Here is a 25,379-nt window from a genome sequence, read left to right as displayed (position 1 = left end):
TTATATCATCATAGCAAAGATGTAAAAATTCAGTCTCAGAGTTTTCTTCAGAGAAGGCAAATATTCATATTTATTTTCTGGTAAAAGTCAAATAATAAGTGCATAAGCGGTGCCTATAATTAACAGTAAAGATAAGGTGCAGTAAGTATAACTGCAGGATGACCACTAATAGTCCAATTTCTGTGTTTTTCTTGCAGAACTACATTTTTTCATTTTAGGAACCAAAAATTTCACATTTCCTGTTGCTTTCATGCACTGTGGTGATCAAGGTGGATAACACACAGGGAAAAGGCTGTGCAGATGGTCTCTGTATTTTTCCATGACAATGACGTATTACTATGCAAATAAAAATATTTCTTGGAATATGTTCCTTTCCCTCTGTCACTGCCTCATCTTCTGTATCTTTTTTCTTGTCTACATAAAAGCAAAGCAGTGCAAGAAATTTTTCCAGTCACTGAACTGGTCTTCATTTCTTCTTCCGATGTAATACAATGAGGTCAGTTCACGAGCAACAAAATATACTTGTATAGTTAACAGCATGTAAAAACACAGTACATGTATAAATATAATTTCTCAGACATCCCCATCAACATAGGTATGTTTATGTAGAAATATTAATCAATACTAATTATTTCCTGTTATGACAGAAAAATGCTAGCTGTTGATCATCCATAATACGGATGAATATGTGTTTCACTGTGTAGACATAATTTGATGTGGTAAACATATACTTATTTTAGTTATTTCCTTTTGATACTGTAAAGATTATTCATATTTACAAATATTTCTTCCTCTTCTATATCCCTTAATGCAATCTTCATAATATGTATTTTCAAATGATTTATTTATTTTTAGTGCAAAAAGCATTTAAGCATTTTGAAATAGTTCTTTATAGCTTGGATTATTTATTACAAACTAATTTAAATAATTAAAAAATAAAAGAAGAACAAAACTAAAAATATCTAGATAAAATAAATTTAATTGCCCAGGGTAATCAAAGTATCTGTACTGCATTGCTACTTATAAGCCCAATGATACAGAAAAATCAATATATCATACTTTAAAAGTATGTTTGTGCATAGTTCTTATATTATTTAATTATCTTCAAAGAACCTTTCTGTTTTAGGAAGAAATATATAGAACTATTTAATCAATAACATTTTCCCTTTGATGTTATCATAACCCGTTTGCTTTTATCAGGTTATGAAATGTTTATGGTTAAACAAAGCTTGCTGAATGTTTATTTGATTTATCAGCTTTCTGCAGGTGGTTTCTTTTCAGAAAATAAACTGAAGACTTGGGCTCCTATCCAGAACAGCCCATGAGCACATGCCCTATTTTAAGCACAGTTTATTGTTTTGGTGTTCATTTATTTATTTATTTTTTGCCTGGATCTAAACTTATATTGGCATGAGACCCCAGTTCTGTTCTTTTTCTTTTGTCCTGTCTTTTCCTTCTTTTCTCATGACTTAGGAGAATGAAATAGTCTTAATTATGATGTAGTACAAAATTCTTTGGAGGAATGTAAAAGTTTTTCTTATTCACACTATGAACTGTGCAGACACCTGGAAACTTTATCTTTAGTTCTCTACACATCAGCTTGTCACCATTTTTCAACAGTTAGTTTATACCATAATGACACCATGAGTGGGAACCTAAGTCACTGTTTCTCTGCTGCCGAAGTAATCATACACCTGTTTTCTGCTGGAAAAATCACAGCAGTTGATGTGTTGGCTTTTTAACTTACAAGATGGTGATAAACTAGCATGATGTAAACATCTGAATTTGTCAGGCTTTCTCTTAGTGTTTGCAAATTGAACAAGAACAGCACAACACTGGCACATGTGTCTCTTTCACATGACAGAAAATAATGTAACCAGTAAAAAAATTATAAACATGGCTAGTAAGGGCAGAGAAATCTTCCTGTTTGTTTCACTTAGAAAACTAGAAACACTGTTTAAAACTATAATGTGAATAATAATCATATATTTCCAGAGCACGAGAACATCTGAGGTATGTTCAGCCATCTACATAAGTCCATTAGAATTGCAACAGAAACCTTTTCCTTATGGTCCACAGCTTATGTGCAAACCACAGCACACTGTACAGACTGAAGTTTTAAGTTAAATAAAAATAAATAAAGAAAAGGAAAGAGAAGTAACTTCAAATGTAACTGTCCCCTGAAAAAAAAGAGATAATTGTTGCCATAGTTTAAATATATGTAAACTTAGATACTAAGTTAATTGAAATACTACAAAGAATTCTAGGAATTAGAGTACCAACCCACAGAATAGAGACAAAAAATCAAGAATTTAACCTATGGGAAATATTTCCTTGACTTCAGCACTGGCGATGTCCCATCTTAAAAGACTCTTTATAAGATGGTGTCTAATATCCTATCTCTAGTTGTGATCAATCTCTAATGTTTTGTGAAATCTTTCCATCCCATGCTACAAAGTGGAGATAGGCATCAAAAGGAGAAAAAATACTGAACCCAGTAGATGTCTTATCAAAGTGGTAAAGCTTTAAATTAACACATTATCAGACGTAAAGCATCTTACGCAATAAACAAAGACAGATGACTCCTTTAAGCCTTCCTCAGTTGGAGTAACTTCAGTGTCTGACACTCCCTAACACATCCTACAGTTCCTTATATATGCTTACTTAAAAAAAAAAAAAAAAAGTAAATGGCTTAGGTTCTGTTTCTATAGCAATTCAATTTCATGAACTGATCAAAATCTTTTTCTGAATGTTTGACATCTTCTTATAACTAGAATCTCACTGTCTTATTTCAGATACAGTATTTGAGACACTCCTCTAATAAGTCAATTGCTGGGGTGCTGTTAGTCTGATCAGTGTTCTGGACATTGTCTTGTGTTCTTCTAAGTACACTAAAGAAGCTCACTTTCAGAAATTCCCTCTTTTAGCCTAATAATGGAATGTAACCAGTCACACTTGGTAACAATAATACTGTACTAAAAAGAACAAATAATTCCTAAAACATCTTTACATCTGCTGGCCAAAACATTAAAAAACAACAACAACAACAACAACAAAACAGATACAAGTTTGCTGGTGAACTTATTTGTTCTACTTTCTAATAATATTTTCCCATGGTCCACTATCACTTTTGGCACTTTATTTGAATTATCTTGCTCTTTGTGTGATTCTCTGGCAAATAAGCCTCACCTCACATCATTTAAAAATAAGACAAATAACTGGTTAGCATCTCTATATCAGTAATCATTACAGTATCTTAATGTTTCATAAATATTAATTCCAATCTTCCCCTCATCTTAGTAAAAGAAAGGGATGGTAACCCTGTTAAATTAAGCTGAGATAGGAATTATAAAGAAGCATGGCGGGTGAAATACTGAACACAAACTAGCCGTGTGTGCTTGCAGCCCAGAAAGTTAAACATATCCTGGGCTGCATCACAGGTGTAGCCAGCAGATCAAAGGAGGTGATTTCTCATGAGATCCCACAATGTTAAGTATAAAGGAAAAAATGAAGAAGTTATTAATAATAACCATTAAAAAAAATTAGTTTTCAATGACTTAAAATACTACCACAGATGTTTTGTGGAAGAAAGACAGGGTTAATTAATCAAACAGTTTACCTTTAACATTCTCTGCCTATTTATTCAGTATGTACCCTTCAATTTTGAAGAAAAAGCAGACAGGTTGATACAAGTGACGTGTTTTCTTTCCCTAGTACTGAGTCATTCTATCAGCTGGCCATCCTCTCATTGCGTTGGAGTGTGACATAATTATCATATCACATATACTCCAGTAAAGTCTATCTTCTACCTCTTTCTTCCTTCCTTTACCAATCTGTCTTGAACTACTGTCTACTTATCTGATTATTATTTTTCTAATCCAGCAAATCTTGATCTCATTCTTCTCAAATTTCTCACTACAGACTAGGGATCCTTGCTCAGTCCCCAGCAATATCAGAACATAATAATCTCCAATCCTATTATTTTTCTCTGAGCACCTTTCCTTTCTGCTAAAGCACCTTTCTCTTTCTTACTGTGAGGATGGTATCTAAGCAGGGAAGAGAGGGTACCATTCCCAGCCATGGAGTGGCAGAGAAAACACTTAGCCACAGCTTAACATAAGCATAGCATACAGACCTGTTTTGCAATTTTGGTCACTGAAGTCTACAAAGTCTTAATATCTTGTGTGATACCTATATTTTTTTCGTGAGATCTTTTGCATTACAAAATGGAGATTCTGAAGCAAAAAGCACAGTTCTCGTACATGTGCTACCTTCTTCATTTATACAGGTCTTGATCAGGAGATTTACATAATTTCTGTTGTGAATTTCAATGTACTCTCCATATTTATGGAGTAACATTTTGTCTTGTTTTAAAGAGTATCAAAAATCCATCTGAACTGCTTCATATAGCTTTCACAAACAAATAATCTTTCCTAAAGTTTAGTACAAGATTATTAGTGACTGAAAAAAGGGTCAGATAGCTTTAAAAGTAGCATCGTCACTGGCTTCGACTATAATTCATCTAAAAATATTTATTTCAATTTTTTCTTTTCCAAAAGTATTGATATTGTTAGCGTCATGTTAAAGATTCAAATGATCCAGAAGAAAACTCAGAGGAAAAGGATAGACATGAAGGCTCCTGGGAACAAAGCACAGCTAATCTGGAGTATTGAATTGCCTGACAACTCAGATAATACTTTTAACTTTAAAGAAATTCTGAGTCACCAAATACTTGTTTTACCTAAGTATGTTTACAACAATAGGTCAGTTGTCATCCATGTTCCTAACCCGGTCAAGTTGCTTAAAGCTCAGCCTCATGCATTAAATGTGCTAGAAGTCAACAGACCTTTTTAGATTTCCCCTGCAAAGTCAAGGCTTGCATAATTTATAGACCCTGCAGTTTGAATGAAAAATATTACTGCTCATTTATTTCTCAGTAACATTCATGAAATAAATCTGTATCTCCACTGGAACCGAAAGCAAACTATAGCAATAGAAAAGGAGATCACAAGAAATAATAACAAAGGTAATTTTTAAATACAGTGCCATCAGTATTTTCTACTGCCAAACGTAGATAAGTCAATAAGCAAGATTCTGGTTTTGAATGTACGGCAGGAAAGCATAGTGCCTCTTGTGCTTTATGCTGTTGTTGGCCTTGCAGCATGTCTTCTTGTGAATCTAGTTCTTAGTCCCTACTGTATGCACTGTCATATAGCCCTTTTTTTTCATTTCTTCTTCTGAGATATTCATAACTTCTTTTTTTTTTTTTTTAATGGTGAGCAGTAGATATCAGGCCAGCAAGTGATTTAAAAGCTTTCCTAAAAATGTATATATTTGATTAGATTTAATTAATTCAAAGAATTTGTATTTTTCTGATAACTTTCTTAAAATGAATAAAGTAATACAGTCAGTATCAAACTTCCAGCTTTTCAGAAATTGACTAACATATCTGCTAATTTGAAATGTATCATCTTAATACACATTTATTCAAGCCAATAGACCTTAAATTACTCCTGATTTAGTATTCAAAAAGACTTTTCAAGGGGATATTTTCATTGAGCCAAAAAGCATTAGCTCTGGCTTTTGTTCCTGAAATTAGTAGACCTATAAGACTTAATAAAAGTGTGAGAGAACAAAATGGATAAATTAAAGACACAAGATATTGTATATTTTCCTAATATTTTCCTAAACGTAATAAATAATTATAAATCCTATTAATTACTTACCTCATATGTTACTGGTTCTAAGGACAATTTCCCTAAGTCTATATTTATGCAAGCTGGCATTTCATTCTGCAGCTATCAAATAGTACCATATGTGCTGCCTTTTCTAAGAGAGATAATAAGTTATATTTGGAAACATTTGTTAAAATGTAAGATAAGTAAAATTTAATAAAGTATTCAACTAAAACTGGATTAATATTCTCCTTTAATTCTATTCCATTCAAGATTTATGCCATCTTCATCACTGTTAGACTATGAATGCCTCCCTATTTTGCACTATTCAGCTGTGTATTAGTATGTAGGATTAATCTCAATTATATTAAGGCTAAAACTTTAGATTATATTAATCTAAAACTTAGGTATCTGGTCAAAAAGTATCATCTGACCATGTAGTCAACTAATAATCTAGTCATTAAAGAATAAATACCCTGAGATGCTGATTCATCTCACCCTCAGTTTACTGTCAAAAATACAAAGGATTATTTGTTCTAGGGGAGATTCCTATTGGTGGCAAGTTAAAAATTTTGCGCATAGTTTTTTGTTTGATAGGTTTGTTTCCCTTTTGTTTTCCCTTTTCACCATTACCTGACATTGCACCTATCACAGGTGGACAGAGGAAGCTTTTACACATAGTATCATCTATCATCCCTTCCTTCCCACAGGAGCCAGGAACTTGCAGGTCTAATTCTCTGTGATAGTCAATGAGAGCTTATGAAATACCATAGGAGCTCACTGACTGGAGACATATTCTGTATTAAGCTGTACTTTATTTTGTTTTATTTTATTTTATTTTATTTTATTTTATTTTATTTTATTTTATTTTATTTTATTTTATTTTATTTCTGCATAAAGCATGTCATTTTCAGTTATTTCTTATCTATTCAATCTCTTTTATTTTTTTATAGGCTACTCAGATAACCTGTCAGTTTTTAATGTTGACATACGTAAGAAATCACAGAATCACGGGGGTTGGAAGGGACCTCCAGAGATCACTGAGTCCAGCCCCACTCCTAAACCAGGTAGCATACAATAGGTTGCTGTCAGGTAGCATCCTGACATGTTTTGAATATCTCCATAGGAGACTGCACAACCTCTCTGAGCAGCATGTTCCAGTGCTTCTTCCCCTTATCTTAAAGAAGTGCTTCTGTATGTAATAATGGAGGTGAGTTGTTAATAACAGAATATTATAAGCCATTTCAGTGAATTTTATGTGTGACTAAATGTGGACTCAGAGGGCAGTTTTATGGTAGATGATTCCACTACAACTAAAATTCCAGTTCAGCCTTTTCAAAACATGACTGTACAGACATGGCAAGAGTCACTTTTCTGGATAGCAACAATCCTGCAACTATATGTCAGTGCACAACACTTTGAGAAACTCAGTGAATTGTATCTGAGTACAGGAGTAGTGATCACTGTCATGATATTCTGCAGAACAAAGGAATATCAAATTTAATTAGTTGGATCCAATAATACAAATATAAGTGAAATTCTTACCACTTCAAGTTTGTATTCATATATCCCAACAAAACTTTAGGTAAAATGTATCAATAAAAATCAATAAGTCAGAATCAGTAAGTCAACCAATGAGTAAAAAAATCAAGTCAGAATATTATAGAACAAAATTTTAAAAGGCTTAATTTTTTCCAATTTATAAACAGAAGCACAGGATCATCTAGGTTGGAAAAGACTTTCAAGATCACTAAGTCCAATCATTAGTTTTATCTACTGAGTCCCATCACTAGACCTGCACACCTCTTCAGGGATGGGGACTCCTTCACTGCCCTGAACAGCCTGTTCCTCTCTCTGTCACTGAATAAATTTTTCTTAATATGCCATTTAAACCTCCCTTGGCCCAGCTCAAAACCATTTCCTCATCCAATCACATGTCATCTGAGAAAAGAGACCAATATCCATCCTGCCACAGCCTTTATTCAGGTTGCTATAAGAGTGATGGGGTCCCCCCTTAGCCTCCTTTTCTCCAAATTAAAAAAAAAATAAAAATCAAACAAGTGGCTCAGACACTGTTAATAACTTTTGTTTTCATAGAATCACCAAGGTTGGAAAAGCCCTCCAAGATCATTCAGTCCACCTATCACCAATATTTCCGGCTAAACTATGTCCCTCAGAACAACATCTTGAACACCTCCAGAGATTGTGACTCCATCACCACCCTGGGCAGCCTATTCATCTGCATCTCACCATTCTCTAGGAGAAGAAGTATTTCCTAATGTCCAAACTGAATCTCCCGTGGTCTTATCCCTAGTTACGTGGAAGAAGAGGTGGATCGCTACCTCACCACAACCTCCCTTCAAGTAATTGTAGGGAGCGATAAGGTCTCCCTTGAGCCTTCTCCAGACTAAACAATCCCAGCTCCCTCAGGGTCTCCCCATAAGACTTGTGTTCCAGACCTCTCATCAGCTTCTTTGCCTTCTCTGAACACACCCCATTGCCTTGATGTCATTCTTGTATTGAGGGGCCCCAAACTGAACACAGTTCTTGTGGTGCAGTCGCACCAAAGCTAAGTGCAGAGGGACGATCACTTCCCTGCTCCTCCTGGCAACACTATTTCTGATACAAGCCAGGATGCCGTTGTCCTTCTTGGCCACCTGAGCCCACTGCTGAGTGATGTTCAGCAGATTGTCGACCAATACACTCAGGTCCACTTCCTCTACATAGTCCTCCAGCCAATCTGCTCCAAACCTGTAGAGTTGTCTGGGGTTGTTGTGGTTAAAGTGCAGGACCCAGGTCTTGTTGAACTTCATTCCACTGGTCTCAGCCCAGTGATTCAGCCTATTCAGATCACTCTTCAGGGCCTTCCTTCCCCCACGTAGATCAAAACTTCCTGCCAAGTTGGTGTAATCTGCAAACATACTGAGGGTGCGCTCCGTGCTCTCATCCAGGTTATAAAACGTGTTTTAATATACCCAAATATGAATATTTTAACTGATTATTGAAAGCCTGATTATCTGCAAAGAACTGAGTAGGAACTCCTAGAAGAACAATACTGTGAGTAGTTCTTTGTTTCCATAGCAGAAATTCTTCGTTATATACAACTAATAGTGCAAGCACAAAAAACTGCAACCTGGATAGGCATTTTAATTAAATAAGTAAAACTCACAATTTTTTTTCAGTTTATATTAAGCAGATCAGATGAACTTTTAAAGGATTTATGGAGATCACTTATCTGAGATTTTTATTTAGCTCAGCCTGTGCAGAACAGGTTGCCATTTTTCAGTGCTTTGTGCAGAAATGTGTTTTACTAAAAAGTGCTCAGAAAATGCAGTCTCTTTCATCTTTCCATAATCCTTCTTATTTCACGTCCTTCCTTGAGATCATTTAACTTTTTTTCTGTGTATTAATTTCCTTAAGTATTCCCAATTCCTTCATGGGCTACCAACTTCTCTGAACAAAATGTTCTTCTATTTCTTTGTCAAACTTTCTACTAATCCCCTGGTCCATACTTGAAAAAGATAGCTCTCTAACCAGCCATGAATTAATTCTTTTTTTTTTTTTTTTCTTTTCCATTTTGTCATTTTATAGCAGCTGAGTTAAATTTTTTATTCTCTGGATCTCTCATCTATATTTCTTTGGTTGTATTAAAGAGCATAACCTGATATGAGAAATAGCCAAAGCTCATCATAAAGTGTCAGCTATTGTTTTTAGCTGAAACAGAATGAGAGGAAGACCTAGAACAAAGCTTTGTCTTTGTCTTTCCTGCGCAGGGACACAAGGGAGAAGCATACATGCCTAATCTTAAACTTTGAAATCATATCACAAGACTTCTACTCTGCTTTCAAAGATGTAATTTACTTCAACAGTGACTCAAGTATGGAAGTCACAATTCTAAGAGTAGTGCTGGAGAAGAAAAATAAAAAGAAGGAATAAGAAAAATACTTCTATTAATCCTCTGAATTACTTTACATTATTTTATGTTTGTATGCAGTTAAAGCTAAAAATTCCCTTACAGAAAGCATTTATGCCCTTGTATATTCTCATTCATAAAGCAAAAATAAACCTAAATCTCCCCTTTTTCATTCTACTCTCACTAGGAACATTTTTTTTACTTTGAAGCAGTTAATGTCATGAACTATACAATTGATTGGTTAGTCAGTAACTGAGCTAAAGTCTGCTAAACTGAATCAGTGATGCAATGTTCCAAGGGAATTTCCCCTTTCTCCAAAGTAATAAGGTTGTAACATACTGATTAACAAAACTCCTATCTAATGATGATAGGATATTACTGAGAGTCCATAAACTTTCCTTTTTTTTTTTTGCTTCTGATCATCTAACCTTTAGCTCTTTGATCGTGCCTGCTCCCTTCTCAGAAGAGATTGGTTCATCTTACCTATATCCATTTGCTAATGGTCCAAACTGAGGTGTCATCATTTTTCTTGTTCAATAAACAAACAAACAAACAAACAAACAAATAAATTTGCCCCTATTTAATGCGCATATAAGTCTGGGAAATTGTATTATTTATTAATAATTGTTTTTAACTGTCTGGAGAAGAGGAGGCTCAGAGGAGACCTCATTGCACTCTACGACCTCCTGAAGGGAGGTTGTGGTGAAGAGGGATTTGGCCTCTTCTCAGTAACCAGCTTCTAGGAATACTCTTCAGCTTGTCCAAAATTCTGATGTAAGCTTCCTAAAATTTACTATTTAAAACTGATTCCAGATCTCTTTATAGATCTGGATCACTTTTCAGATTGAAATCCACTACTGTTTCAGATTATGAAACAAAGTGGACAGACCAAAAATTGAGATCTGCCCATAATGGCTTCTTCAAGAAAATAAAGGATTTTTGATTCTGGAATCTATAAAACACATGGGAAAAGGAACAGTGGACTTTAGTCCCTGCTTTAAGGACTATTCAAGAACTTTGTTATAACTGAAAAATAACAATAAAGGAGTAAATTAACTATACTCAGCAGCTGAAAAAAGGAGGAAATACTCGTAAATGGCTTTTGGCATAAAAATGGATGCTAAACACTATATTGTGAAAATATCAGTTTTGAATGGTAGGTCATTCTAGGAGCAACTTTTAGACCAAGGAATTTTCAAGTTACATTTTCCACAAAGTCTAGCTCAACATTCTGAAGACTGAAATGTACATTTAGGAATGAAAAAGCACCTGTATAGCTCAGCTGTAAAGATAGTAGTGTACCATTCATTTGTAAACGTTAAATTGTTACTCTGTTATCTGCCTGAATACTGAGACAGCACCCTAATAATCTAAGTCCTATCATTAACACACTGCAGTAACAAAATTTCAGTTTATATTAACTTCTCTATCAACTGCTCATTTAATGGAATAGCTGCACAGCAGACCCACGTAATTAACAATGACAAGTCTCTTACTTATGTTTCAGATTATTTCTCACAACACTTGGAAATCTCAATGATAGATTTCTGTATTGATAATTATAACAATTTCTCTGTTTTTTAATGTATTTGTGGTGGGTTCACCAAGTCTGTTTTAGCAACTCCTAAACTTCTCCTTATTTCATGTAGCAAATTAAGGTTTTGTTCTTATATAGAAAAGGCCAGAAACTCTCATCTGGGACTAACAAAGAAAGGTTTAGCTTCAGGATACCTGGACAATCAATTGTTGCTTAATTAGGTTTGTAATTACTAGTGACTGTCTCATTATAAAAAGCAAATTATATTGATGTGCCATTTGAACTTATCCCCATAGCATTAGTTTGTGGTCATAAACATCAGTAATTCAAGCTGCAAATCAGTACTAATGTTTGCTTAGATCCAGAAAGCAATTCTAAAGGTAGTATTAGAGTTGCAGAACAGGACAAATTTTATCTTATTTTGGGCAAAAGAATTTCAGATCTTTATTCTGGCAAACTTGAACTGGATTCCCATGTAGTTCAGATGCAGTCAAGCCAACACTCAGTAAAAAACAGAGTTCTGACAGAATGATTGATAAGAACCTCATGAAATAACAAGCAAATCAGTGATTGTATGCAGACGTAGGTAACAAAGCAATATAGATCTTGGCTCAGTCAAGAATCTGAAATGTGACATAACTAAAGTCAGATTGAACTAAACACATTTAGCAGTCACATGAGAGACGTGGATGTCTCCAAAAGGGATTAATTAACCTCATTTAAGATGAGTATTTGAAATACATACAATTATATACTTCAGAATACGTTTATTTTTCTTCCTCTAGGAGCCTGGAGTGATTAGTTCAGATTATGTTGTCTCTCTTTTATATAGTACGTGAGAATAATCCTATTCCAAGTGTTCCTTTGCCTAAATATCCCGAGTGATCTGATTAGGCATTCTTTCTCAGAGCATGCTTAATTGGTACTGGCTGTTTTAAGCCCCATATGACTGAGTCTAACTCAAGTTTTACCCAGTGTCTTAACGACTAAAGCAAGGTATGGTGCCTGGTACCAATTCACTACTCCGCCTAAAATTTCCCACTTTTCAGGATGCTACTTTGACCATATTGCTGTGGACTATATAGTTTAATGTAAGAGCCACTGGACTAGAGTTTGAATATAAATATATAAATATATAAATATATAAATATATAAATATATTTTGGTTTAACATTCAAAACCATGAGAGACAAAATAAAGAAAAAAAAAGTCATATCATTAACATCTTCACTGCATGTAATAGTTACATAATGTAAAAAAAGGAAAAAAAAAAAAAAAAAAAAACAGAAAGAAAAAAAAGATACCAAGTAAACAGAATAATTTGACTAGAATTGAAAAAGGTATTTCCTCCCTCTGCTATTTAGCGTATTAGCATATACAGAACGTTTCCTTTTTTCCTCACATTCAAAAATAACCTAGGTGAATATACAGGACATTGTGACAGGACAAGCAGGAGTGGGTGGGTGGAAGTAAACACCTTATTGTGAGGCAAGTGAACCTTCTTAATTTATTCATCTATTTTTTTGCCAGCTCATAGTGATCATCCTGAAAGTGAAAATTTATAAACAAATGCAAAAAATATTTGCAATGAATGCACATTCTTGAACTTCAGACTACCACTAGAAGCATAATTCTTTCTACATTTTACATAGGGCTCTACTAACGAAAGAAGTCTCAAGTGACTGGATAAACAAGATTTTGTTCTGTTGGTTGTCACAGTAAGGGGAAAAGGATCCATTGCAACAAACATTGTTGTGCTTTCTGTAAATACACTGTAATTATGTAATTATGTGCATGACTGAAAAACAGAAACCTATTTGGAATTCCATAGGCTTCTTAAGGGCAGCATGATATATTTAAGATATTCTTACTTGTAAGGCATTAATTAAAAATAAAGTTAACATAATTTGATAGAAAATGTAGTCTAATGCCTGTCTTCTTGGTAAAAGTTATTGTTTAAATCAGGAAATACAAAGATGAAGTAAGAAAGACATTTTATTTTATTTTGAAGACCAGAAATTTTTGGACATTTTATTTGTATTCTCAGAAGGATAACATGCTAGTAAGATTTGTACATGAAAACATGACATACATAAAATACTGGGGATGGAGGGAAGATTGGAGGATTGAAGGGGAAAGCCTAGGTATCGTGATAATGCAACAGGATGATTTTTCCTGTTTTACTCTTGGAAATTGCACATAGGTTTTTGCTTGGTTATATGTTTGTGTTTGTTTGTTTGTTTTCTTGTTTTGTTTTACTTATGTATTTGTTTAAATTAATCTCTAGTCTATTGTACAGGTGCTACTTCATTTTTCAGCCTTGGACAGGGAGATCAGCTTCTGGAAGAAAGGCCTGGCTGGAGTACTGTCTTTTGTGAAGACCTGATTTGAAGGAGTATCTTTGAATTTGGGCCACCAACTTCCAGTTTGGAATGATGAGTAAGAACATCTGGAATTTGAAGAACATTTTTGTGTACAACAGAGAATTTCCCAAAACTTGAAAAAGCATTTCAGTTTCACTCTGTTGAATGCATTAACTTCTCACTAGTTGTTGTTTGCCCCATATTGGTAGTGGGGTTGGGGGCTGTCCTGCTGAATAAAAGCAATGAGGAAAGATATAGCAGCCCATTCCTATCTGACATATATTGTAAATAATTCCTGAAGGTATTCAAGGCCAGACTGGATGTGTCTTTGGGCATCCTGCTCTAGTGGGTGATGATCCTGCCTGCAGCACAGGGGTTGAAACTAGATGATCTTTGAGGTCTTTTTCAACTCAGGCCATTCTATGATTCTATGAATGTGAACACATAAATTAACACATATTTACATGTATAATTAAAAATGCACAGGTATATCTATCAGGAATTAAGGTCATCTTTAATTTTCTTTAGACATACTGAGTCTCAGAAGTTACTTAAGAGCAAAGGATTTCTCAAAATGACTTCATCACCTAGCATGACTAGCATCATAGAATGGCTTAGGTTGTAAGGGACCCTAAACATTATCCAGTTCCAATCTTCCAATCCCCATGCCATGGGCAGGATTGCCAGCCACTGGGTCAAGCTGCTAAGGACCCTATCCAACCTGATCTTGAATGCTTTCAGAGATGGGCATCCACAACCTCTCTGGGCAGTAAATAAGTATTGATTATTGAATCTTAAAGAAAAAACACTCCTCTTCCCCTCCCAGCTATTTTGTATAATGTCATGTTTAAAATAAAATATGCTCCTTTGTACTCAAAAAATTGGCTTCACCAAATAGTGTATAATTTCAAATTATGAAGCCCTTTTACTGTTTTGCACTTAGAGATACAACTTGAATACCCAGAAAATCAATATATACTTTGCTACATGTTTACAACCAAATAATTGAAATATCAGAAGGGCGGTGAGCTATGGAGACTTTCTAATGACAATTCTTTCAGTACAAATGCAGTACTTAATGTATTTGGCACTACTTTTGAAAGTACTTTCTTTAGCACTGTGCTAAGAATATAGCTGTGTAAAATGAACCCCTGAAAACCCCAATGGCACTTTTATGTCATCAGCATCTAAAAGGAAATCCTCATTGTTCTCAGGATTACTGCTGCATATAAGCCATAGAAACTCCACGCAGAGAAGAATATTATACAGATTTAGCCCAAAGTGACAAGACTTGTGGACAAGTCTGACAGCTATAAATGAGCTGTTACTTCTTTAAAGCTAGGAATAGTTTCAGCTGAACCCTGGCTCCTCTAAAAAATGAAAATAAAAAGAAACTGTCTGTATAAGGGAAATAATTCATGTTTTCACTTTTAGAGAAGAAAGGATTCTCCCTTATGATATAAAATCAGGAGAATCTGTAGGTGAAGAACAAGTCAAGGTTAATATAAATTATGTATCTGCTATTTAGTTGCAAGGCAGAGCAAAAAAAATCCTGACTTTCTTATCAAAGAATGACTGCAATATTATTTCAAAGGTATTCACTGTCATTGTAGGATAGTAGTTTTATAACAGGAGTAAGCATGAAGGTTGAACAGTTTACTTAATGAAGCACTAGCCTTTCATCCCTAGAACTACAATTTAAATCCATCTTTCAGTCCTAAATAGAATAAGTGGCTTCATCTTTGTCCCTCATGGACAGTAATTTGACACAGTTTAGATCAACTAACATCCATTTTGTCAGTGGAACACCAAACTTCAACTACTATGAAGTTGAAATCTCACTTTTTAAGTAAATCACTTTTAAAAAATATACTTTGTTTGCTTAAAAATAAATAACAACAACTAAAATTATAAAATGTAGATTCTGCTATAATCTCCAGCTTTTCTCATTGTAACTCCCATTGCAATAGAAATTTTCTACCTCCATCTTAAGTATTAACCCCTCTAAAGTCCAGATTTTAACAGTGAACTTTGTGTTATCACTATTATTTTATACAAAATGCTACTGAAAGCTCAATTCAGAAAGATTATGGAGTATTTTACACATATTTCTACAACCTTCTCTTTCCTTTCTCCAAAATTTCATTTCTCTCTCTCTCTCTTTTTCCACTCCTAGAGTCTCATTCTACAGCAATTTAAAATGGGTCAATGTAGATCATGAACACTTAGGCTTGAATTACTTCACCCATTTCTTTTTCAGTTTTTTGCTATTCTTTCCAGAGATTTGTCTGTAATAGTTTATTCTAACTGTACATTTTCAGCTCCTATTTTTTTTCTTAAGTTTCTATAAGATTTTTTGTCTAGATATGAAACTCTGTTTATCTTATGCACACCACGATAACATCTGCTTGAGTAAAGACCTAAAGAATGGTTTTATTTCAATAAGAAATTTTACAGAAGCATGGAGCTATTTCTCAGTTATCTAATCTAGCAAATTACTTGCTTTTGTTCTTATTTTCATTACTATGAGTCATTTATATATTTATAACTGATAGGGATAAATCTGAGAATGTTTGTAGATGTCAATGTAGTGATATAATTTTAACAGACATAATGAGTATGTAAATTACTTTTTGTGTGTGGCTTTCCACACACAAACAATGATGGTAAGAGACCCTGTAGCCAAATCTATCGGAGTTGAAAGATTTGCACTGCAAAATCATCTAGTGTTTCAGTGAGCTAAATTTAGCATTGGCAAAATTTCAGTTTTCAGGCTATATGGCAGTTTCTTTTTAATATCAGTGAATTTTCTGAGCATTTCAGCTTCCAGATAAAGAACTTTCAAAACTGATTTTCTTCAGGAAATGTTAATTGATTCTTATTGTGTGTAATGAGAGTTAGGAACTTTTGTGTGTTTGTTTTTGTGTGTGTGTGTATGTGTGTGTGCAAACATAGAAAGTCTGCATTTCAATCACATACATCTCCACTGACTTAGGTTAAGGTCGGTTATATACATAATACTGCTTTGAAAACCTCTTTGTTTCTTCATGTCTGTCTTTGTAAAGATGAATTCATAGTCCCCTCCTCCCATGATTTGATGGGAAATTTTGTTTTTAGTGATTGTATCAGTTGTTCCTTATGTATATTTTGCAGTCTGTATTTTACTTCAGCTTGCTGAGTTCTATCAGAAGATTCTGTTCCTCTCTGGGTAGTGAAAGCTAAGCTCTCTTTAATGCATGTTCACCAAGGGTTTACTAAGAGCAAAACCTGCCTTAGCAAAAGCAGCTTCAAAAGCATTGCATTTTGATTAATAGCAGATTTGTTTTAAATGCTGTGTTTATATAAATAAAATTATAATAATAAAAATAAAATTATAAAAATAAATGTATAATTCATAAGTTATCCAAATGCTAATTTTATTTAGCATTTTACTAGTACATTCACTAGAATATTCACTTTTTTTTATTTAAAAAAAGAACCTTAAGGAGTATTATCCTCACTTTGTTGCTTAGATGCAATAGTAGGAATAGACAGTTGATTTCTGAATGGGTCATATCTTGTTTGCTTTGAAGGCACAATCTAAAAGCAATTTAAGAATGAATGTCTACTAATTAATGTAGTACTGAAAACAAGATAATGCTTTTATCTACTGCTGACAGACAATAGCATACATTTATATAATTCATAATTAAACAATATCATGAGTGTATAGAAAAATGAAAAAATTGTTCTCCCCTTCCCCAAAATTATAATATCCTCATTGTTGTGGACAGAAAAAAAAAACCAAACTGTACATTTTCTTTTAATCAACAAGGTATTCTTTTTTATCTAAATTCAACATACCTTATTCACAGCTATCCTAAAGCAGTCAATGAACTCAGCACATGGAAAAAAAAAACACTGGAACACTTTTTCCTCTAAACAGTATGATAATCCAGATCATTGTTGTCGTGTATCAAGATATATTCTTCCAAGAAAACAATTTAAAAGGCATGTTACATGCGACAGTGATGGTTTCCTGAACTCAACCCAATTCAGACAACACGGCAATATTTATTACAATTATCTGGAAGTTGATTACTTCTCTGAAAAATAGACATATATTTAGACTAATATTTTCATTTACTTCTGTCTACAAAACCTTTCCCTTACAACAATAAATTACGAAAATCCTTTTACACGGTAATACTTGAATAGTAGCAAACTCTAAGCTACTTCTTGGGGGAAAAAACAACAACAACAACAAAAAAAAAACCAAAGATGAATCCAAGAACTGGATTTGACTTTACATGACACTTAAATTCGCCCTTCTAATCAACCTAAAATACCACAACAAGGAGCATTTAAAAGAGTTCATTTTTACAAAGTCTGTTCAGAGGCTTTTTCTCATAAGCTTTCAAGAACAGAAAGGCCATGACATAAACACTGTCCTGTCTGCAGAACAGAATCTAACAGATTTTGCTGTTCTGTTTTTCATGAGAGAGATTCTGATAGCATCAGATTTAATTATTAAAGGTCTTGTTATTTGATGTTAAGTATTTATTACTAAATACTTTTGACGGAAGGAAAATCCATTTATATCCTCTGATTATCAGTTATATTTAAGCACTATATAAAATGGTTATGCTTTGATGTTTACTACGAAGTAATGATTTTTCAAGGAGATGCATTTGTCCCACCTTAAGGTGTAGGCTAAACAGCTGACATCTGTTATTACCTATAGGTCTGGAGTATGCTGATCCGTAAAGATATTACAAAAGAAAAATCTATATGATACTATTAAATTAAAAGTGACATCCACCTCATCATCATCATGAAAGGAAAACAGAAAAGGTCGTGGAAGCAAATATCTCATTATCAAGTGTGACACAGATTTAATTTGGGTAATTTTTCATGAATGTTTGCTTACTGGGCTCTGGCCTTTACATTTTCTTGTTTCTTCAAATATTTAAAGCCAGTGTTGTTAATTTCTTACTGACAAAGTATCTCTACAATAAATGAGTAATAAATCCAACAGTGTCCTCCTATGTTTTCAGTTTGTTTGGTTTTTTTTTCCCCTCATATGCAGAGGGAAGAGCTATTTTTCCAAACTCATTGGAGCAGAAGCTGTTCACTGTTATGCTAAAGAAGAATCTGTTACAGAAGTGGAACTCAAAGCTGTAATCCAACTATGTTTTATTGCTAAACTACTATATATTCTAATTTTAAGAATTTCTATCTAAATTTGTATATATATAGCCTGTGCCTTGGCTTCTCTAGTCAAGAGATGAAAAGAAAAAGAAGAACACAAGAGAGAGAGCACTTTTTCTTTTCTGGCTGTTAATGTTGAAAATCAAGGAATAATATTTTGGATTATTTGATTATTCTGAATTTTTGATACAACATTTAAAAAGATAGTCTCACTCGAGTGTAATAAAATATGTAAATAATAATTAAAACAAACAAAACAAAATCCTGTTTGAACATTTCAGGCAATTTTACAGCTGAAATGAGTAAAAGTAGAGTAAGTTTCAGCCAGAAGACTCATGACTGAATAGATTTTGGAAAATATCTTGATTCCTTGGAATTATATTCAGAAAAATCTTTTATAACCATGCCATCAAAACAAGAAGTAGTATCTGCACTCAGGAATCCCTAACCCTGATTCAGAAATGTTCACTTGATAGAGAATTTCATCTTGGATAGATAAAATGTGATGGACATGAAAATTTTAACATTTTATTGTTTTTCAAAATTATAATTTTTTTAAAAAGTTTTTTTTTTCTTGAAAACCTCTGACATGCAGCACATTTTATATAACATTTTAAATAAGAAATAGTTTAGCCTCTTGTGTTTTAAATAGGTAAATAAATTTCAGCATAATATTCCTTAGGAATTTCCATACATTAATGTTGCATTTTGCTATTTATTCTCATCACTGATTTCAACCATGAGTGAGGAAAACATCTGTTTTTCTGAAATTATTCTTAGATTTTTTAGATGTGTGTACATTTAAAATTGGGATGTTTTGTTTTTATCTAAAGGTAAATATAGAATACCTTGTATTTTTAACCCTTTTTATAGACTTTTTTTTTTTTTTGCAAAGTACAGATCTGCAGCAGTGCTTCACAGAATATTTCACTTTATTTTGTAAAATATTATTTACTGCTTTTTGTAAAATGTAATTACAAATGTTTTACTTAAAACCATTAGAATTACAACACTCCCTCTCTAAGAAAAGGAAAAGCAATTCCTCTGTTCACTTTCATAAATTACCTATATATTGTATGTATGTTCACTTTGATTCAGATGTATACATCTTTTCCCAGTCATTTTTATCAAATAACGTCCCTAGACATACAGTGAGTTAAATTCTTATGGAAAATCTCAGTCCTATGTGCTTTGTTTTGTTTTGCTCTGAGTCACTTAATATCAAAGCATACCTTCAATTGTCTGTGAAGTGCAGAGCAAATACTTCCATAAATCATAGCTCAAATTTTCTTTATTATGCATAACAGTTAAGACAGATTGCCAACTAAATTGTTGTATCTTTGAGTGCTACTTCAGTGACCAGAAACAGAGTTTAAAATGTCACAAGAAAAAGTGATAAGCAAATGTTTTATTTAGTACAAATCCTCAATATGAAACTCTCAAGTGGAAAGGTTACATACATATGAAGGCCTATCTAAAGCCCCACGGTGGACTAGCTAGTGGAATCCTGCCAGAATGGTCCTCAGGGGGCTCTGGGGATTAAGTCCTCTTTCCCTTGGATAAGGCCTGGCAAAGGAGCTGTCTCCAGCTGAGAATGTCAAACCTGTTGGAGGTTACTTTGTGATGTAAAGCAGCTGCATAAAAGGGAAGTTAATTCTCAGCTCTCTCGAAGCCACCCATACTTTATTTTGGGAACTGAAGTTTCAAGTGGCCAAAGGCTAATGGTAAAATTAAGACATTTCCCTGATAAAAGGTGAAGAATGTGAACCATGTGCCAGAAAAACTGAAAGACAGAAGAGAGGGTAAAAAAAAAAAAAAAAGAAAAAAAAAGAAAAAAAAGAAAGAAAAATCTGAGACTGTGAGAGAGGCTTTTAGAGCTATTTTCAGAAAGTCTGTATAGTCCTATTTTCGGGATTTGGAACACAAAAATTGAGTGAAATATTGTTTTGTCTCCATTGCTAGAAGTTAGAGAAATGCAAAATATTTTAAATACAAGGAATTCAAAATGTTCATTTTTTTTAAGAGTAAATTATCAGGTTGTAATGCCTAAGAATCTGTTACGCCTCAGAAAACAATCAGTAGTAACAGTCACACTGACTCTCATAGTTATGTCTTAGGATATAAAAACAAAGATGTTGAGGAGAGTTGGCTACTCTTCAAGGATGCCTTCCTGAGAGCACAAGAGCTCTCCATCTCTCTGCATAAGAAAGTGGGCAGAAGGTAGGAAATCAGCATGGCTTGGCAAGGACCTTCTGGGCATGCTGAGGGCAAAGAAAGGTGCGTACAAGCTCTGGAAACAAGGCCGTGTCACATGGGAAGTATACAGGGATGCCATCCGGACTTGCAGATGTGGGATCAGGAAAGCCAAGGTGCAGACAGAACTGAACTTGGTGAGGGACATGAAAAACAGTAGGAAGACTTTCTACAGGTACATTGTCCAGAAGAGACAGGCCAAAGCGAGTGTACCTCCTTTGTAAAAGGAGAACTGGCTTCAACGGACAAAGAGAAGGCTGAGGTACTGAATGAGTTATTTGCTTCAGTCTTCACTGGCAGCCAGGATTCCAGTATTTCTCACATCCCTGAGCCCTGCATCCCTAAACCTCTAGGTGGGGACTGGGGTGGTAAATCCCCCCCCTACTGTGAGGACAGAGCAGGTCTGAGACCACCTCATGAGACTGAATGTGTACAAATATATTGGGCTGGATGGCGTGCATCCCAGGGTTCTGAAGGAGCTGGCTGAGGTGATTGCCGAGCCACTCTCTATCATGTTGGAAAAATCATGGCTGTCAGGTGAGGACCCAGATGACTGGAAGAAGGGTCACGTCATTCCCATTTACAAGAAAGGAAGCAAGGAGGACCCCGGAAACTACAGGCCGGTGAGTCTCACCTCTGTGCCTGGGAAGATCATGGAACAGATCATCCTGGATGACATGCTCGACCACATGAGGAATGAGCGTGTGATCCAAGACAGCCAGCATGGCTTCACCAGGGGAAGGTCATGCTTGACCAATCTGGTTTCTATGATGGAGTGACAGCATCGGTGGACAAGGGAAAGGTGACTGATGTCATTTACCTGGACTTGAGCAACGCCTTTGACATGGTCCCCCACCACATTCTTATCTTCAAATTGGAGGGATGTGGATTTGATGGGTGGACCACTGAATGGTCTGTCTTGGGACTGGTGCTCTTTAACATCTTTATCAATGACATCGATGACAGAATCAAGTGCATCCTCAGCTAGTTTGCTGATGACACCAAGCTGAGTGGTGTGGTTGACATGGTAGAAGGAAGGGATGCCATTCAGAGGGACCTCAACAGGTTTGAAAGGTGGACCTGGGTGAACCTAATGAGGTTCAACACAATGAAGTGCAAGGTTTTATACTTGGGCCAGGGGAATCCCAGGCATCTATACAGACTGGAAGGAGAAGTACTTGAGAGCAGCTCTGCAGAGAAGGACCTGGGGGGCTTGATGGATGAAAAGCTTAACATGAGCCAGTAGTGTGCCCTTGAAATTTGGGAAGCAAATGGTATCCCGGGCTCCATCAAAAGAAGAGTGGCCAGCAGGGACAGGGAGGTGATTGTCCCTCTCTACTCTGCTCTTGTGAGGCCCCATCTGGAGTACTGCGTCTGGGTCTGGAGCCCCCAGTACAAAAAAGACAAAAAGCTGTTGGAGAGGGTCTAGAGGAGAGCCACAAAGATGATTAAGGGACTGGAGCACCTCCCTTTTAAGACAGGCTGAGGGAGCTGGGCTTGTTCCTTCATGGGGAAAAAAAAGAAGGCTGTAGGGTGACCTCATTGCAGTATTTCAATACCTAAAGGGAGCGAGCCTACAAACAGGAGAGGAATCAACTCTTTGAAAGTGTTGATAACTGCAGGACAAGGGAAATGGTTTGAAGTTGAGGGAGGGGAGATTTAGGTTGGATGTCAGGGGGAAATTCTTTACAGAGAGAGTGGTAAGGTGCTGGAACAGGCTGCCCAGAGAGATTGTGGATGTCCCATCCCTAGAGGTGTTCAAGGCCAGATTGGATGGGGCCCTGGGCAACCTGGTCTAGTATTAAATGGGGAGGTTGGTGGCCCTGCATGTGGCAGGGGAGTTGGAGATTCATGATCCTTGAGGTCCCTTCCAACCCTGGCCACTCTGTGATTCTGTGATTCTGTGATATAAACCAGTTTCCAAGTAGGAGAAAGAGCTGTCAAGACAATTCTCTTCTTTAGCAATAGAATAAATGTATAAGATAAAAGCACTACAAAAAAATAAATTAATTCCAGAAACCATGCAATTGATTATTAAAGTACTATGGTGAATGTCGAATTTAGAAAATTAAAAAGCTAACTGGCCCCCATATCTTGCCGTATAAATCCTTAAATAAAACCTTAAATCATACTGTTATCTTCAAGATTAGTAGATGATACTTCTTCATGACAAATATATTAATTTATATAAAATTTAATATATATTTGTATTATTTTGAAAGTGATAAACAGCTGAAACTCATAGTAGGAGTTTGATTATGATGAATCTCAAGAACCTAAGGAAAGTGAGTGAACAGAGAATTGCGAGGAATCAGAACTTGCTTGGTGGATAAGAGGGATGTAATAGTCATGACATTCCTTTAATTTCCTACACGTGGCATTCTCAGAAGAAGAAAAAGACTAAATTGAATCACTATGAAGTAGGTTATGATATTCCGTGCTTTCTTTACATCACTGTACCTTTATATCACTGAAATTATACAGGAATTAAAACACGCTGTTTTATGTTCTACAGGTCTGGACCATGTCTGCATAAAAAGAGGGCTTGGGTCCAATTCCATACGCAACCTTTTTTCACATTCTTTAGATGGAAATCTAAACTATTTAGAAACTAATCATTACAAATCTCAATTATAATTGTGTAGAAAAATAGATATTTCTGAAGTATGGTTCATATCATTGTATACTCATTACTTCTCAAATGACTTTCAATCTAAAAGTGCCTGGCTTGCTGCACTGGTTTTAAAGAAAGAAAATGGGAAATACCTCACAGGAAGACACCAAATAAAGTGTAATTAAGCCTCTCTATAATGAATAAGTTGTGGTTAAAAGTGAGATTACACAACAAAGAATATATTTTTTACAAATGTTTGCACATGAAATGTTACAACCTTTGTTTTCTGTCAAACAATATAACAGTCTTCCTGAGAACTACTGTAGCTGAAATGGTAGGTCATGTTAATGATGGCAAGGTTTGACAATCTGAAGTGTAGTTGGTATGAAACTGGATGAAAGTAGTCAAATACTCAGAACATGTTGGAAACATCATTGCCAGATAACAGAAAAGTTGGAGTTCCTGGCTATGAAAAGCACTATGAGGCAAAAGTACCTGATGACTGGACAACTCATTCATTACATCCAAGGAAAATTATCTTTTCCTGAGGCAGTGGTCACTGGAATTTGCAGTGATCTGAAGAACACTACAGACAGACATCTCACTCCACCGTTTATTTTCTAAAATCATAAAAATAAATAATCATGCAAGGAAATTGTTGTACAGACATTCTAAGAGCTTGTCCAGTACAGGAAAGAAGCTGTACTCCCACACACCAACAGCTTCAAGAGAAATAAAGCAAAATTAAATCAAGAACATTAGCAAAGTTATTTTCATTTTTTGTCAGGCATAAGATTAAATTAGTGTATATACAGAATACAGAATAGAGTGTAGTTGGACCATAGACTCATTCAGTTTGTTCATTTTTCATTAACAAAGCCTCATTTCAGATGTGTTTCATCTCAGACAGTGTTTCATACTTTAATGCAGAGTAGTCACAGACGTTGCTGAGGCGTTAAAAGTGCAAAAAAGTATTGTAATCAAGAAATGCAGAATCAGACAGGGAAATCAGCAAACACTATTCTTGACTGTGTCTGTGTGTATATTTATGCTTAGAGATAGGAAAATGTATGATCTAGCCAAGTGAATTACTATTTTCCCATTCTTCCTCCAGACAGGAGTGATTACCACTGATTACATCAAGAGACTGCTATGACAAAAAAAAAAATATTACCTGGGTATCATTTGTTCATTCTGGGAAGCATGCCAGAAGGTTAGGCTAGTACCATAAAACACAAACACTTACAAAAGTAATACCATTTGGCTATTTGGGAATATATTAAGCAAATCTAGCGGTGCAACAAAGAAATTTTCCAAAGTGAAGGAAATTCAGTAAAGACATGCAAAGTACTGCATTTACTCTCTGGTATATACAATAGACAGGGAGAATCTGGGTGAGACAAAGGATTACAGCAGGTCACCTGGAGTCAAAATGCAGTGCTAGCTGCAAAGAAATCAACAATATAATTCCATTCTGAAATGGATTAAGAATGAACTTTTTGTTTAGATTTTGCTCTGATCTGGCAATAGTCTAACTTTGGCCTATATCTTAGAATCACAGATTGAAAGAGTGGCTCAAGTTGGAGGGGACCTTAAAGATTATCTAGTTCCAATACCCGTGCCATGGGCAGGATTGCCACCCACTAGATCAGGCTACGGATCTCATCCAACCCGGTCATGAATGACTCCAGAGATGGAGTACCCATAACCTCTTTGGGCAACTGTTCCAGCTCCTCACCAAACTCTTGAGTGTAGAATTTCACCTTAACATCTAACCTAAATCTACCCTCCTTTAGTTTAAAGCCTTTCCCCCTTATCCTATCACTAGCAGACC

This window comes from Tetrao urogallus, assembly GCF_951394365.1.
Source record: "Tetrao urogallus genome assembly, chromosome: 2".
NCBI lineage: Eukaryota > Metazoa > Chordata > Aves > Galliformes > Phasianidae > Tetrao > Tetrao urogallus.
This window is presented reverse-complemented; position numbering follows the sequence as displayed.